Source organism: Phascolarctos cinereus, unplaced genomic scaffold, assembly GCF_003287225.1.
Source record: "Phascolarctos cinereus isolate Bilbo 61053 unplaced genomic scaffold, phaCin_HiC Scaffold_7;HRSCAF=346, whole genome shotgun sequence".
Lineage (NCBI taxonomy): Eukaryota > Metazoa > Chordata > Mammalia > Diprotodontia > Phascolarctidae > Phascolarctos > Phascolarctos cinereus.
In genome coordinates, this window is record NW_027556180.1 from 103,147,714 (window position 1) to 103,162,216 (window position 14,503).

The 14,503-nt window shown below is 34.9% G+C and overlaps 1 pseudogene; it reads left to right on the forward strand.

Annotated features, from left to right (window-relative positions):
• Positions 1-1,879: 1,879 nt before the first annotated feature.
• LOC110221711 (bifunctional phosphoribosylaminoimidazole carboxylase/phosphoribosylaminoimidazole succinocarboxamide synthetase pseudogene) lies at positions 1,880-3,151 on the forward strand (annotated as a pseudogene).
• Positions 3,152-14,503: the final 11,352 nt, after the last annotated feature.

A 14,503-nucleotide genomic window follows, 5' to 3' on the forward strand; every position in this document is an offset into this window, starting at 1 on the left:
AAAAATGATGGAACAGTGATGTAAAAATTTAAATAGAAATGGAATGATCAAAACACACATAATATCCCTGTGAACTGCATATTGACTTAGGGAAAAAAATCACTAATGTCATCTATGTTTAATTTTTATTTATTTTGTTCGATATTTCATAATTACATTTAAATCTTGTTGGGACTACATTCTCTTGATGCCTCTGCTCTGGAAGAATGAAAGAAAAATAGCTGAAGTTTGAATACTTCTCTTTTCTTTACTCATACAAGGAAATTCATGTAAGAGATAGGAGTTTGGGTTACAAGAGGCCCCATTGAAATCCTTCATGCCTGAATTTAAATGGATAAAGGTGATGAGGTGACTCAAAGAATGTGGTAGGGAAATTTACTTAGCAGTATAGTTCTTCCCTAGGTGGTAGTGGTAGGAAGAACAGTAGTTTGCCCTTGATCTTAACAATATTCTCACCAAAATATAACTATTCTCTCTCATACTTCCATCCTATATTGGTAATTTCTTATAAGATATTTTGTTCAGATTTTCTGCACTTAACTAATTCTGCACAAGAAACAACTCATTTTCCCCACAAACAAGCTCCCTTCTCTATTTTTGTCAGTACACTACCATTCTTACCATCTCCCAAGGTAGAGTCATCTCTAAATTTCTCTTTCTTTTCATAACATAAAAATAATATACAGACAAATATCATCATGCTCGCTTTAATATGCTTTATATGTCTGTTCCTTCCAACTCCCACAACCATTGTCCAGGCTTTTATTCTCTCAAAAGTAAGTTACTGCAGGATGTCCTCATTGATCTTCCCATTTCCAGTCTTTAATCTTTATTTCATTATGTCTTTCACTTGTTCAACAACTTACAAGATGATTAATGTCTTCCAAATTAAGCCAAAAACTTATATGGGCAAGTTTTAAAGTCTGGCCTTACTACAACAATTCAAATTTATTTTCTCTACTTTCTCATATTGTACAATTTTCTCCTCTTAGCCCACTACCAAAATGATTAGTCAACACTTGTTTTATCATTTCCCTCATTATATTTGCACACCTCAAAATCTTGTAATTTAGTGTCTGTTCCCAATATGCTAATGAAATAGCTCTTTCCAAGTTTATCTATTTCTAACTAAATGCAATTACTAATTATTTTCATTATTTTCTTAGACATCTCTCTGGCATTTAGCACTATGAGTCACTTCCTCTTACTTGATACCTTCTCTTCCCTTGGTTTCCCTGACCTGGGCAGCATTTTCATTCTCAAACTTTTCTTCTATTTCATTAACCCTTATTAGATGCCAATTTAATTTAATGTATCCTCCTATGGCATGATATATGGGACTTCACCATCATGCTTGCCTTCCTCAGGGTACTGTCTAGCATGTTAACAGTCTTCCTTAAAAGTTATTCCCAGAACTGAATATAATACACTATGTATACTCTCTTGCCAAGGCGGGGTACAGAACTTTTCAAGTTCTAAACACTATACATTTTTAAATCCAGGAGAAATATTACATCAACAATCTTGGCTACCATATTATTGACTTGTATTACCACCATTTTTCTAAAGTTTCCCAGTTCCTCTGCAAAAAGTTTTTACAAGTGAACATCACAATTTACAGGTTTGGTTAAACATTTAGTGTATCCATCCCTATAACCACTTAATATCAGAAGATCCAAAGACACGATATAGAAGTAGATACTGGTCCCATGTGGCAAAAAGGTAAGCAAAAATCCAGAAGAGGTTGAAAAGTTGTTTTTAAAAATATTCTAGACCCACCCCTTGGGCCAGCCAACCAGCCTGCTATCCCTAACTGCATCTCTCTCCTCTTCATCATCAGGTTCCTGTCTTCCTGTTAGCTACCACCGCAACCAGAGAAATGGTGACCACCAAAGTATTAAAGATTGGTAAGAAGCTCTATGAGGGTAAGAGAAAAGAAGTGTATGATTGTTGGATAGTCCTGGAAAAGTCCTCTTGCAGTCTAAAACCAGATTACAGCAGGCAATGCATCTAGAAAAAAAAATCACCTAGATGGAAAAGCTGCAATTTAAAACAAAATTACTAGTTGTATTTTTGAGTCATTATAGGAAGCAGAAATTAAAACTGCTTTCACTAAAAAATATGGTGAGACAGCTTTCGTTGCACCTCAATGTGAAATGATTCTGATTGAATGGGTATGTAGAAGAATTGCAACTGGTTCTTTTTGCAAAAGAAATCCTGGTGTCAAAGAAAGATACAAGTTCTACCCACCTAAAGTGGAGTTGTTTTTCAAGGATGATGCCAACAATGATCCACAGTGGTCTGAAGAACAAGTTATTGCTGCAAAATGGCATTTTGCAGGACTCAACACAGGTCAGACTGAAGTAGATATCATGAGTCATTCCACGCAGGCTATTTTTGAAATATTGGAAAAATCCTGGTTACCTCAGAACTGTACACTGGTTGACATGAAGACTGAATTTGGTGTTGATGTAACTACAAAAGAAATTATTCTTGCTGATGTCATTGATGATGATTCCTGGAGGCTCTGGCCATCTGGTGATAGGACCCAATAGACAAACAGTCATACTTGGACCTTAAAGAAGTGACTCCTGAAGGCCTCCAGATGGTGAATAAATAACTTTGAATGGGTTGCAGAAAGAGTAGAGTTGCTTCATAAAGTAGAAAGTCCATGCAGAGTTGTGGTATTGATGGGCTCAATTTCTGACCTTGGTCATTGTGAAAAAAAAAAATAAGAAAGCTTGTGGAAATTATGGAATTCTCTGTGAATGTCAAGTTACATCTGCCCATAAAGAACCAGATGAAACTCTAAGATTAAAGCAGAGTATGAAGGAGATGGTGTTCCTACTGTGATTGTGGCAGTAGCTGGCAGAAGCAATGGTTTGGGACCAGTAATGTCTGGTAACACTGCATATTCAACTGTCCTCCACTTACACCTGATTGGGGAACTCAGGATGTATGGTCCTCACTTCGAATGCCTAATAGTCTTGGCTGTTCAACTACATTTTCACCTGAGAGAGCAGCTCAATTTGTGGCCTGGATATTTGGATTAAATAACCATTTAGTTTGAGCTAAACTTTGAGGAAGCATATTAAACACATGGGTTTCCTTGAAGCAGGCAGATAAGAAAATCAGAGAATGCAGTTTATAAGAAGAATGCAGTGCATTTTTAAAAGTGTAAAAAAAAAAGATTCCAATTTAGCTTCAAAAAGTATTACCAATCAGGCAAGAGAAAATACGATTCTAAACTAATCACAGAATAATATTAATAAAATTTCTTGGTTCTAAAAAAATATTCTAATAAATTACCTGTGTTTTGGCTAACTGTCCTACTTAGGGTTACATCCATCTAGTAAAGGTGTTCTTAACATTTCCTGTGGCATGGCTTCTTTTGGCTGTCCAGTGGAACTGAGGGGCCCCTTCTCAGAATAACATTTTTAAATAATTGAAGAAAAAGCTAAAAGTTAATGAAAATAAATATTTAGGGTTTTTCCCTCCTCCAAGTTAATAGACTCTCTGAAATCTATCCAAGGACACAAGTTAAGAACTCCTGCTTTAGTGTTTGCTTAAGGAGTTGTGGATACATGTGAATTGCTGTTTATTTATAGCTAGGATAAAGGAGAGGAAAGGGGATGGATAGCAATGTTCTATAAAAATCAACATTCCAAATGACATAGAGCTTCTCGTTAGAGAGAACTGATAAAAACAGACAGGCAGTTCCTTAGAAAAGTTAGCTGTGGAACTTTTCAAAGGAGACTGCAAGGAACTTACATCCCAACATTTTCCAACATCAGGGGATATTGAAGCTGGGGGAAATGCTCCACTGATGCAGGTGGTTTGCTCTGTGTTCACTTTCTATTGGTAGGTCATAGGATCTAGAGCTAGAAGGGATATGAGAGATCAAATAGTTTTAGCCCTACCTTTTACAGATGAAAAAATGATCTCCTTGAATGCAGAGACTTTTTTTTCTTTCTTTGAATCCCTAGACATTTTCAGTGAATTTAATTGAGAAGATCTGAAAAGTTCCTGAGAAGAAACCATGAAAAAGGATACCATCATTTAAAAAAAGTAATTTCCTTTGTACAAAATCTTACATTTTCAAATCAAGATTACATGAATAATGACAAGAAGAATAATTCATATTATTCCCCTTCACCAAAAGCAACATCACATGATTAAAGGGCTAATTTGTTAAAGAAATAGATACATTAAATTAGTATACTCTCTCTGGATTAAATGCTAAAGCCCTTATTTGAAAAAAAAAACCTGATTGTTTTTGGGAAGACAGAAACTTCCCTGTGTATCTGGATCTGGAAGCAGTAGACCTTTAAAATATTATTTTGTAACCCATCATTTTTCTTACATTGCTGTGACTATGTTAAAATATATTTTAAAAATCACTTTTTAAAAATGAAAATAAAGGAATCTTTAGAACTCCTGAAAAACACCTTGAAGAAGTGGCTTTCTTTACTAAGGCATAATTTAAGCATTTTTGCATGGAACTTTCTGACCATTTTCCCTTTTGCATTTAATTCGACAAAGAAACTGGAGTCTTTCACCCATACAATCCTTGATCATGAGCAGCATTGATTATCATGGGCTTTGCACATGCACATCCAATAGTAGCTAGTAAGAATCCTTACAAAGATCAAATGAAAACCAGACAACCTTGAAGTCAGAGGCAACCAGATTCTCTGAAACATAGTACCAGGAAAACTGGATTCAAATTAATGGACTGAGAGAATGCTATTGCTGAGAATAAGATGGTGATGAGATGCAGAATCTTGGTCACATTCTAGGAGCTTATTTTAAATTTTGAGAGTCTATCAATTCCTCCCCATTCTTTCTCCAGATTCACTATTTTATACTCTTTGAAAAAAAATCTTGTTTTTTTATGGAGGAAAAACAACCCAGTATATTATTTGATTTCCCTACAAAATAGTAGTAAGGTTCAAGTCTTGTCAAATTGTTCTAACTGATTGAACCAAAGTCTACTGTTAAATTACCATGCATTCAGATGAGAGAAACAAAAAAGTTGCAGGTAATAAATAGTCATTATAGCCTCCAAATTTATAAAAATTGGTATACAGTGATGTCATTTTCTCTTGTTTACCAACCAAAACTTGTTTCTTCCTGTCAATACTAACTCTGAAACCATAATTCATAAGAATCATTTGACTGAGTAGGTATGAGTATCATTCTAGTACAGATGCTGGATAATGGAAGAAGAAAGATCACTTTATTAAACATTCTATGTAGTAATTTTCTAACTAATAAGATGTTCTACAACTGCAGATGTCCTTGAAATAAAAAAAAAGAAAACTTTGGAGATTTTCTGTGATGCAGTGGTTAAAGTGTTAGACTTGGAATCAGAAAGACCTGATTTCAAATCCTCTCTCTGACATTAACTTGCTATACAGTGAAGGGTAGGTCAAAATCTTTTTTGCCTCACTTTCCAATGAAATGAGAATAATAATGCCCATTGTATCTAAAAGTTCAAGGTTATCATAAGGATCAAATAAGATAATGTACTGCATGCAAATCACTTTGTGATATTTAAAGCACTGTATGAATACTAGTTCTCATTATCTTTATTGGTAATAAAGCAATGAGCCCGAATTAAGAAAGTTCTGAGGTCAAATCCAGCCACAGACATTTATTAGGAGTGTGACTCTAGGCAAGTAAATTAACCTATGTCTTTCTCTTTTCCTTGTCTATAAAAATAGGGATAACAATATCATCTATGTGTCAGGGTTGTTGTGAGAATAAAATGACACAACATTTTAAAAAAATATATTGTAAACATTAAAATGCTGTTGTTGTTATTACTATTATTAATTATTTACTTCTGACCACATGGGACTCTGTGTCTATCTGTTCAGGCAGTAGAGAATGTTTTGCTCATAAGATTATTAATTGGCTTTTTAATCTCTATACCTAAATATGTCTGGAGACAACCAGATTTAATTAGACCACCGTCCCTGTGGATTGTAAACGCAAATAAAAATTATCCAATTATACTGAAATCATCAATTCATAGCTCATAATTAAATAAGTGAATGGCATCATTTGTTTCTGATCATGAGTGATTTACAGTGTAGCAAGCATACAGTGTTGTTTGTCATTTCTTTAACAACAGTGTCATTACACAGCCAATGATAATCCACCAGCTCTGCAGAAGTAGGGCCTGTTTATGAGGAACAAGAATGACTCTCTAATAAATGCTTGTACTTTAAAAAAAAAAGGAATTAAATGGCAATGTCTGTAATTATATCACAATGATTAGCTGAAGTGAGTATAATGAACCATGCACTGAATATTTAATAGACATAACAGAAAGCCTCCATTACCCAAGTCTACTTTGATCTTGGTAAGTCTGCTGAGTATTAGACTGAAATGTGACTGAATTCTAAGGGATCAGAATTGTTAGATATTCAGAGGCATGGAAATTAGTGTTAAATGAATGTTTAATGCCCTGGGCATAGTATTACCTTTTTTTCCTCTCTTGCCTGAGTTTCATCTTTGGGAACCATATTTTCTAACTAAAGTCATTAATTTACACAGGAAATGAATGGATAGGAAGCAGTCAGGTCATTCAGTCTCACCATTCTAATGCTAGACAGATTGCTGAATGATCTATTTAGCTGAACTCGAGAAAATCACCAGAAGAACACAGTTGCTGCATCTTTTCCTTAGAAAATACATGGATTTAGTTATAATCTCTGAACATGACATAGAATGAATTATTCAAGGGTGCCTTTCTTGCAAAATGAAAGCAGGCTAAATATCCTAAATAGCATATAAATGCATATGTTTATGATTTAATAAAATGTTGAGGGCATATTCATTAATTTTTCATGGAAAAGATGGGAAAGTTTAGTTTTTAATTATTTCATTTGTTCAGTGATGGGCTTATGGGTTTATTCATCCAAGCTGAGTTTTGGTTATACTCAGCAGAATATCATTTTTTTTTCAATAACTGTCTCAAACTTTAGCTTCTCACAAGATATGGATTTAAGCCTTCCCTACTTATAACTTCCTTATAAACACATTAACATCTCATACTCATTACTGAATTTAAAAGTTTTTGTTTCATCTCTTTTCATTTTTTCTTGTCCAAATCCTAATAGTGGTCCATTTATAACTAGGCTAAAAAAAAATCCTCACCAACATGCCAACACTTAAATTCACATATGTGGCTCATAATAAAGACAGAAATAATTAATGTCATTGAATGGTCTATGAGAATTTAGCTTAGGCTAGCTTAAGAAGTTATGGAGCCCCCTCCTCCCCCAGCTGTAACAGCCTGATTCTGTATTTGATCCAGGCAGTCAACAGAGGAAGAGGCTGAAGATGTTTTTAATTTCCTTCTCAGTTTTTAGAGTGTATTCAGTTGTACATTCCAGAGCTGGAAAGTCCCAGCCACATGGAAATGCATAACCAAACATTTAAAACTTTGTATTCAAAAAATACAATATAGACATTTGAGATTTAATACCTTCTTTGATAAAATCAGATGATGGAACCGCCAGGTCCTTACACCAGATTGTTTCTTTTAAACTAGCCTTTGAGGTCTTCTTTGATATTACAGTGCATAAGAAGAGATCCAATTCTTTATAATACTGAGACTTTCATCCTCTGAAAGATCCAAGATTTCATCAGTTACACTGATCAAAACCCCTTAGTAGTTGCTAAGGCTATAAATTTCATCACCTAGATATCAGCCTTAGATGATGGAAATAGTTCATTTCCAAAACTGCATTTGAAGTCTCTTCAGTTTGGTAAGACCTTGAGAGCTTGTATTCCATTTGGAAAGTTCTTCAGGAATTGAGGGTCATCTCCTGGTTATAATGAGGTCTTTAGTGGAATTAAAACATCAATACTGAAAGAAAAAAAAATCACTTTTATATTTGGATGAATAATCATTCTATTTCAATCACACTGAAGTCACAGCTGTCATTTCCATTCTGACTATCGAGTATAACCGAGAACCACCTCCCATCCCAGATAAAGATACATGAAGAATGAAATATCATGTAATAAATAGTGGAGCTATCAACTTAGCTTGAGCAGATTTATTTGGATTGCTAAGTCTGTACTAAAGATACCATTTCATTAATCGCTTTTCATCATTATTGACAATAAATCATTTCTATTACTCTTTAGTCAAAAAGGATCATCTCTTGTCATCTGACACTTTCTTTTGTCCATCATGGATCAGAACAAGGCAAAGTGAGATAATAATTAATAACAGCAAAGCTTTTGAAACTTCACAAAAAGAATAACTCACACATGTGTGAGTTTTAAACTCTCACACATTGTCTGGATCCTGACAGATCACCAAAAATGTATTGGGAGACATAGATTTAGTTACAATAACCCTTTCTAATCCATATACTTTAAAGCAAATATGAGGATGGAAATTTTACCTCAACCCCAATCGATATAATCAGTGAATGCCCAGTCAGCTTAAATCAGTCAATCAACTGTATAAAGTAGGGGTTAAGCAATTTTACTTCAATCCCACCAAAATATATGAATAAGTCTTTAATAAATTGGAGAATAGTATAAAGCTTTGGTCATTAGGTGAGGGCATGTGAAAGGAAAAATCTTGTAACTGGCTAAAATCAGAGAGAGATATTGCTAGGATTATGCATAAAAAATAACCAGTCAAGCAGTTAACCAATTCAGAAATGGACTAAAGTACAAATTCAGAAGTTGAGGGATTCCAGAATTGAGTGCTGAAACCAGACCACAGCAAAAGGAAAGAATCTCTCTTTCTCTGTCTCTGTTTATTTCTGTGTCTCAGCTTGCCCCTCTTTCTCTCTCTCTCACTCTCCCTCTGTCTCTCTCTCTCCCTTTCCCTCTCTCCACTCTCATCAAAGATCACAGAGAATGGAGCAGTCTGAGAATAGAGAACGTGGTCTAGTAAATGACTACATATACAATCCATAACCCAGGGACATCATGAGGACAAATAGTTGCCCGATAGAGTCACCTGTGAAGGAAAAGAGCTTCAAGAAGCATGACTTCTTGCTTCAGAGAGAAAGAGCAGCTATGAAAAAAAAAGACATCCAGAACATAGAAAGTCAGGAGTTTTGAGTCACTGCTTTGCCACAAGTGTGTCCTCTACATGTGTGTCAGTGTTTGAGCTAACCTTTCCCATGAGACTGCATGCATGTGAATAAAGTAAGTCTCTGGATTTGGGGGGGGTGACATGTTTGTAACACCTGTTCTTAGTATACTACCTTGCTGAAAGTCTTTGGTAACAGCTAATTGAGCCTGATGGCTAGTAGGAAACCCACCAATTGCACCTCATGAGCACCAATGTTAAAACTTAACACCTCAGAGAGTAGAGTACAAACTATGTCTGAGACTCCAAACAGCAAGGTCAAGTTGGTGGAATGAGCCCAAAGAGAATATGCAACTTCCAAAAGGCAAGTATTTTCCAAGTGAATTACATGGTTTCACACTTCCTTCCCCTAGGCTCTATTCTGCCACTTGTTAGAGATGTTATTGATTATCTTTGTCTTTGAGGTAAGTGAAAGTAGGATTCATCGTCATCTGGGTTATAGCTGAATAATGCTTCTATGGATTGAATGTCTGGCTGCTGCTGAGGGTGGGGTAGGACAGTATCCAAGGGCAGTAAGATAAGGTGGGGTTAAGGATGCAAATGCCAGTAGAAAGGAGAATCCCTGAATACTAGAAGCTTTCAAAATTGCTTTTGAAGAGAAAGCATGCCTTTGGGATAAGATCACCTCTTCTACTGCTGAGGACCAAGTCAGAAGAGAAGAATGATGGAGAGACATGCCACTACCATGGCCACTTGAGGCCTTTTCAGTCACAGAAGGAAGCCTTCCTGGATTGGTGCTTCAGCAGCTTTTATATGCCCTCCCTAAACAAAGTCCCTGATTTACCCAGGGTATGGGTATAGCATGAGGTTTCAGTCTGGACAATTTCCTGCACCTTAGAAAAATACTTTGAAGCCACTATTTTGAAGAAATGAACTGTTTCGCAATGCTGAATCAATTAAAACACCAACAAATCACCTTCAAAGTTAATGTCACTAATGAGTTTCTGAGGATGGTTACCTGTTGTAAGGTAGAAATATATTTATATTTTTGACAAAGGTGACAATAATGAAGCTTCCAGACCCACACAGCTCTCTAGGGGACCACCTTTCAAAAGAAGAAATTTGGTCAAATTAAGAAAAAAGAAGGATAATATAATGATCAGATGAAGGTAAACAAATAATAGCAAGGCCATCCTCAATATTTACAGAAAGAAATAATAGCATATACTATGCTGCTGAACTGTATCAGTCGATTAACTAGCATTTATTAAGCAGCTGTTATGTGTCTAGTACTGTTCCAGGTTTTGTGCTAGGGGTTAGCTAGCAATGCAGTTCATATAATGAAACAATCTCTACTTGAAAGAAGCTAATAGCCTAATGGAATGGACAATGTGATGGTCATAGTGAATTCGTGATAAGCATGGTAAGGATATAACTAGATGGAAGCAAGTGAACAACAGAGAAATAGAGAAAGTGAAATAGAGAAGCAGGAAGCAGAGTCATGAGAAAACAAGGATTTAAAGTATAAAAGAGACAGCTCAAATCACATAGACCCCAAGACACTGTTGTAGTTAAGTAAGCATCCAACATTTGAGGATAAAAGAAATTTATGGCATAGGATCATTATTCCTCTTTCCAGGCAAGACCTTCATCTTATTCTGGCTGCTGTTATTATAGTAAGGCTCAGGAGTCCATTTGCTAGCCACAACAGTTATTCAGTCTGGTCTTAAATCCATGTCACCACCTCAAAGGAATCCCTAATTTTATGTATCCAGAAATGTGATAGACACTGCAGAACTTTTAGACTGCAATTGAGAAAATACATCAGACATCAAGAAAAACAAAATCATCTTATGCACCAATAAGAATCACACTGGGTTTTGCAACCCTAGAGAAAATATTAGAATATGGTATACCAAAAGGCAATAGAAAAAGCCTTAAATTTAATCATAATCTGCCCTACAAATATGGCTTTAGTACAACAGGACAAAAATAAATAGTACTTTAATGGAAGTAGACTTCTAAGCATTCATGTTGAGACCTAGAAATTCATAGAATCTTTCAAACAAAAACACAGGAGGTATAAGAAACCCACATGAACCATGCAAGGTAAGGTTGGAATAAACAAATAGCAATCAAAAAGAATATATGATACTTATATAATTAAATGCAAATAAAGAATGATTATTGTCAGGGAAATTTAGAAGAGGGATATAAATGGCAACGTAAAGTTCAGAAGAAATAATCAATTTCAAACAAAGAAATTGTTCAAATTACAAGAGTGTGGGGGAAAAAAAGATGAGGGAAAGTAGGAGACACAAAAATATGCATCTGGGATTGGGATCAGACTATTCAAAAACCATATAGGTAGCACTGGCATTTCCTTTTTACCCCCTTTCTATCTTCTAAAGACCAGGAGTGGAAGAGAAGAAACCTTATAATAGAATATGATGGAGGGGAAAACAATTATTATAATGATGCATGTGAATAGGATGATCTCACCCATAAAATAGAGAAGGGTAGCACCATATAATAACAATAATAACAATGAAAATAATGGTAATAATAATAACTAGCATTCACATATAGCCTACTATATGCCAGACATGCTAATCACTTTACAAATATTATCTCATTTCATCAGGAAGCAAAAATGAACATTTTTTTTAGAAGATACACATTTAGACTTATATTTAGCTAAAAAATTAGTATTTGAAGTTGAATCTACTTTGCCTTAGATGAATCTTAAGAAGCACTGAGAAGGCAACAGTAAAAATAGCAATGATTAGGAGCTAAAAGAGGGAAACTATTCTGATTAAAATTTGATATAGAAAATTTGTGAAACTTCATAAAACTTTTTATAGAAGAGATCAAAGGATATAAAAAATTTTGAAAGCATCAATGCCAAATAGTCAACAAATATTTAAATTGTTATTATTTTTACTATTTGCTGTAACAAGCACCAAGAATACAATACTATAAAAAATAATGTCTCTATTTCAATGAACTTATATTCTAATGAAAGAAGTTAACACATAAAAAGAAGCTGAAAAAGTGATAAAGGAATGGGAGAATGTACTCACATGGGGACAGTCAAGTGAATCAGAGAGTCAGGAGTAAATCCCAGAGAGGAATAAAAATGTGAACAAGGCTGATCTGGGCACTTTCCTTAAACTGGAACTTCCAGGATGAACTGACCAATCAGAGAATGGGGTTTCAGAGGCAGCAATATCTTCCAGTGTGACAAGACTGCTAGTGATCTTTCAAGTTAATGTGGCTACTGTTTATGGTGAAGAAAGTAATCTGGAAAATCAGTCTTGCAGTACAGAGAAGAAAATAAATTCAACAACCATATGCTAAAGAATGCTCCAAAATGTAATAATATTAAAACAATGTTCAATTTTCACCTTACCCCGAAACCAAATTGAAAAAAACCCAGCAACATATGAAAATGGTATTTGAAGTTGTGGGAAGACAGACACACTAATGCCCTGTTGATAGAATTGTGGAGTATTCTAATAATTTTTGAAAATAATTTGGTACTATACTAGAAATGCAATTAAACTACGTATTACTTTTGATCCATCAGTACCACATTGTTGCATATATCCTCAAGGAGATCAGAGAGGTAATTAACATACACAGAAAAATATTTATAATATGACTTTCTGGCTTGGGAAAAATTGAAATTAATTTGCTGAACAAATTATGTTATATGAATTTAATTATTTTTGTAAGAATTGCTATGCTGCTTAATAATGTTATATAAGAGTCACTTAAAAAAAAGCTATAATACTCTAGAATAGTATCATATCTGAGCCAATAACCTTGTTTTCAGTTAAACGATCTCATCCAGATTCATGCAAGCAAGACATCATGGAACTGGCATAAAATACTGTACAGTACAGTACAATTATCTGGGCACCAAATTTTGCCATGAACTTCCACAAGACCTCATGACTGACAGTATCAAAAACCTTGATCAGATCAATGAACATTGTATACAGACCTCTGCTCTGCTCCTGATATTTCTCTTGGAATTGTCGAGCAGCAAAGAGATAGATAGATAGATAGATAGATAGATAGATAGATAGATAGATAGAGAGACTGTGATTGTCATAGGACAACATATTTTCCTTTCCTTTATGGAGATGGACAATGGAGGCATCCTTAAATTCCTGGGGGATAACTTCGTCTTGCCATGTAACTCTGAAGATTTCAGTTAGCTTTTGTATAAGCAGTGGACCCCCTGCCTCTAAATCTCGTCTGGAATAGAATTAGCAACAGGTGCTTTGCCATATAAGAGATGTTTAATGGCATTCAAAACCACTTCTTCAGTTGGAATTTCTCCTAAAGAGGGATTGACTTCAACCTGAGATAAATACAGTCAGTGGCTTCAGCTTTGGTTAATGATAGTTTGTTGAGAATACTATGGAAGTGTTTAGCCCATCTCTCCAGGCTCGTGTCCCTGTCACTAATATGTCTTCACCAGCACTGAGCAGTTGAGATTCACTATAGGTCTTTAGTTGATAAAGAGCCTGCAGGGCATCACAAAAGTGCCTTGGATTATTACTATCAGCGTAAAACAGATAAAATGACCACAATCGTGTAAGGGAAAGCCCTGAAAGATGTTAAAATTTTCATAAATTCATTGACCAATCTAGAGTATGGGTTTTCAGTCAATTCTCCCTTTAAAGCAAGGCAACTTGTCCCCTAACATTTTAAAGGGACCCACATAGGATAAAAAAAAAAGATCAAAGAAATACTATAAAATGAAGTACAACCTAAAGCCTGTGAGTATTTTTAAGCCTTTGGTCTTAGTTTGAAATACTAAAACAAATTTAAAAAAACTCTAACATTCTAGAAAAATTGTCATTTGCATTCAAAAAATTGTTGGTTATAAATACATTTTATATACTCCTCCTCCTCCTCTTGCTCCACTTAAGGGTGTCCTTACTCCAATAGTTTTATTGTTATGCTAGTGATATTTGTATTGGTATGTGTATGTGTGTGTGACTAGTGCACAGTAGCAACTCAGTGGCAGTTCTAGGCCTGGAGCCAGGAAGAACTGAGTTCAAATCCAACCTCAGACAGTTTCTAGCTCTGTGAATCTGGGAAAGCCATTTCACATCTCTGCCTCAATCTCCTCAGTTGCAAGATGCTAATAATAATAATAGCACCTACTACCTATTGTTTTGTGAGGATTAAGTGAGATAACATTTGTAAAGTGCATAGCACAGTACCTGGAACATAATAAGCATTTAATAAATGCTTGTTTCCTTCCATTCTAGTAAGCATTCAATAAATGCTTCATTCATTCATAGATTTAAAGAACCTGAAATTCCAAAACAAACTTTATTGATTTAATTTTATAGAAATTAGAAAAAAAGCAATTATATTTTCTACTTCTACTACTTTGAAACTCATCAT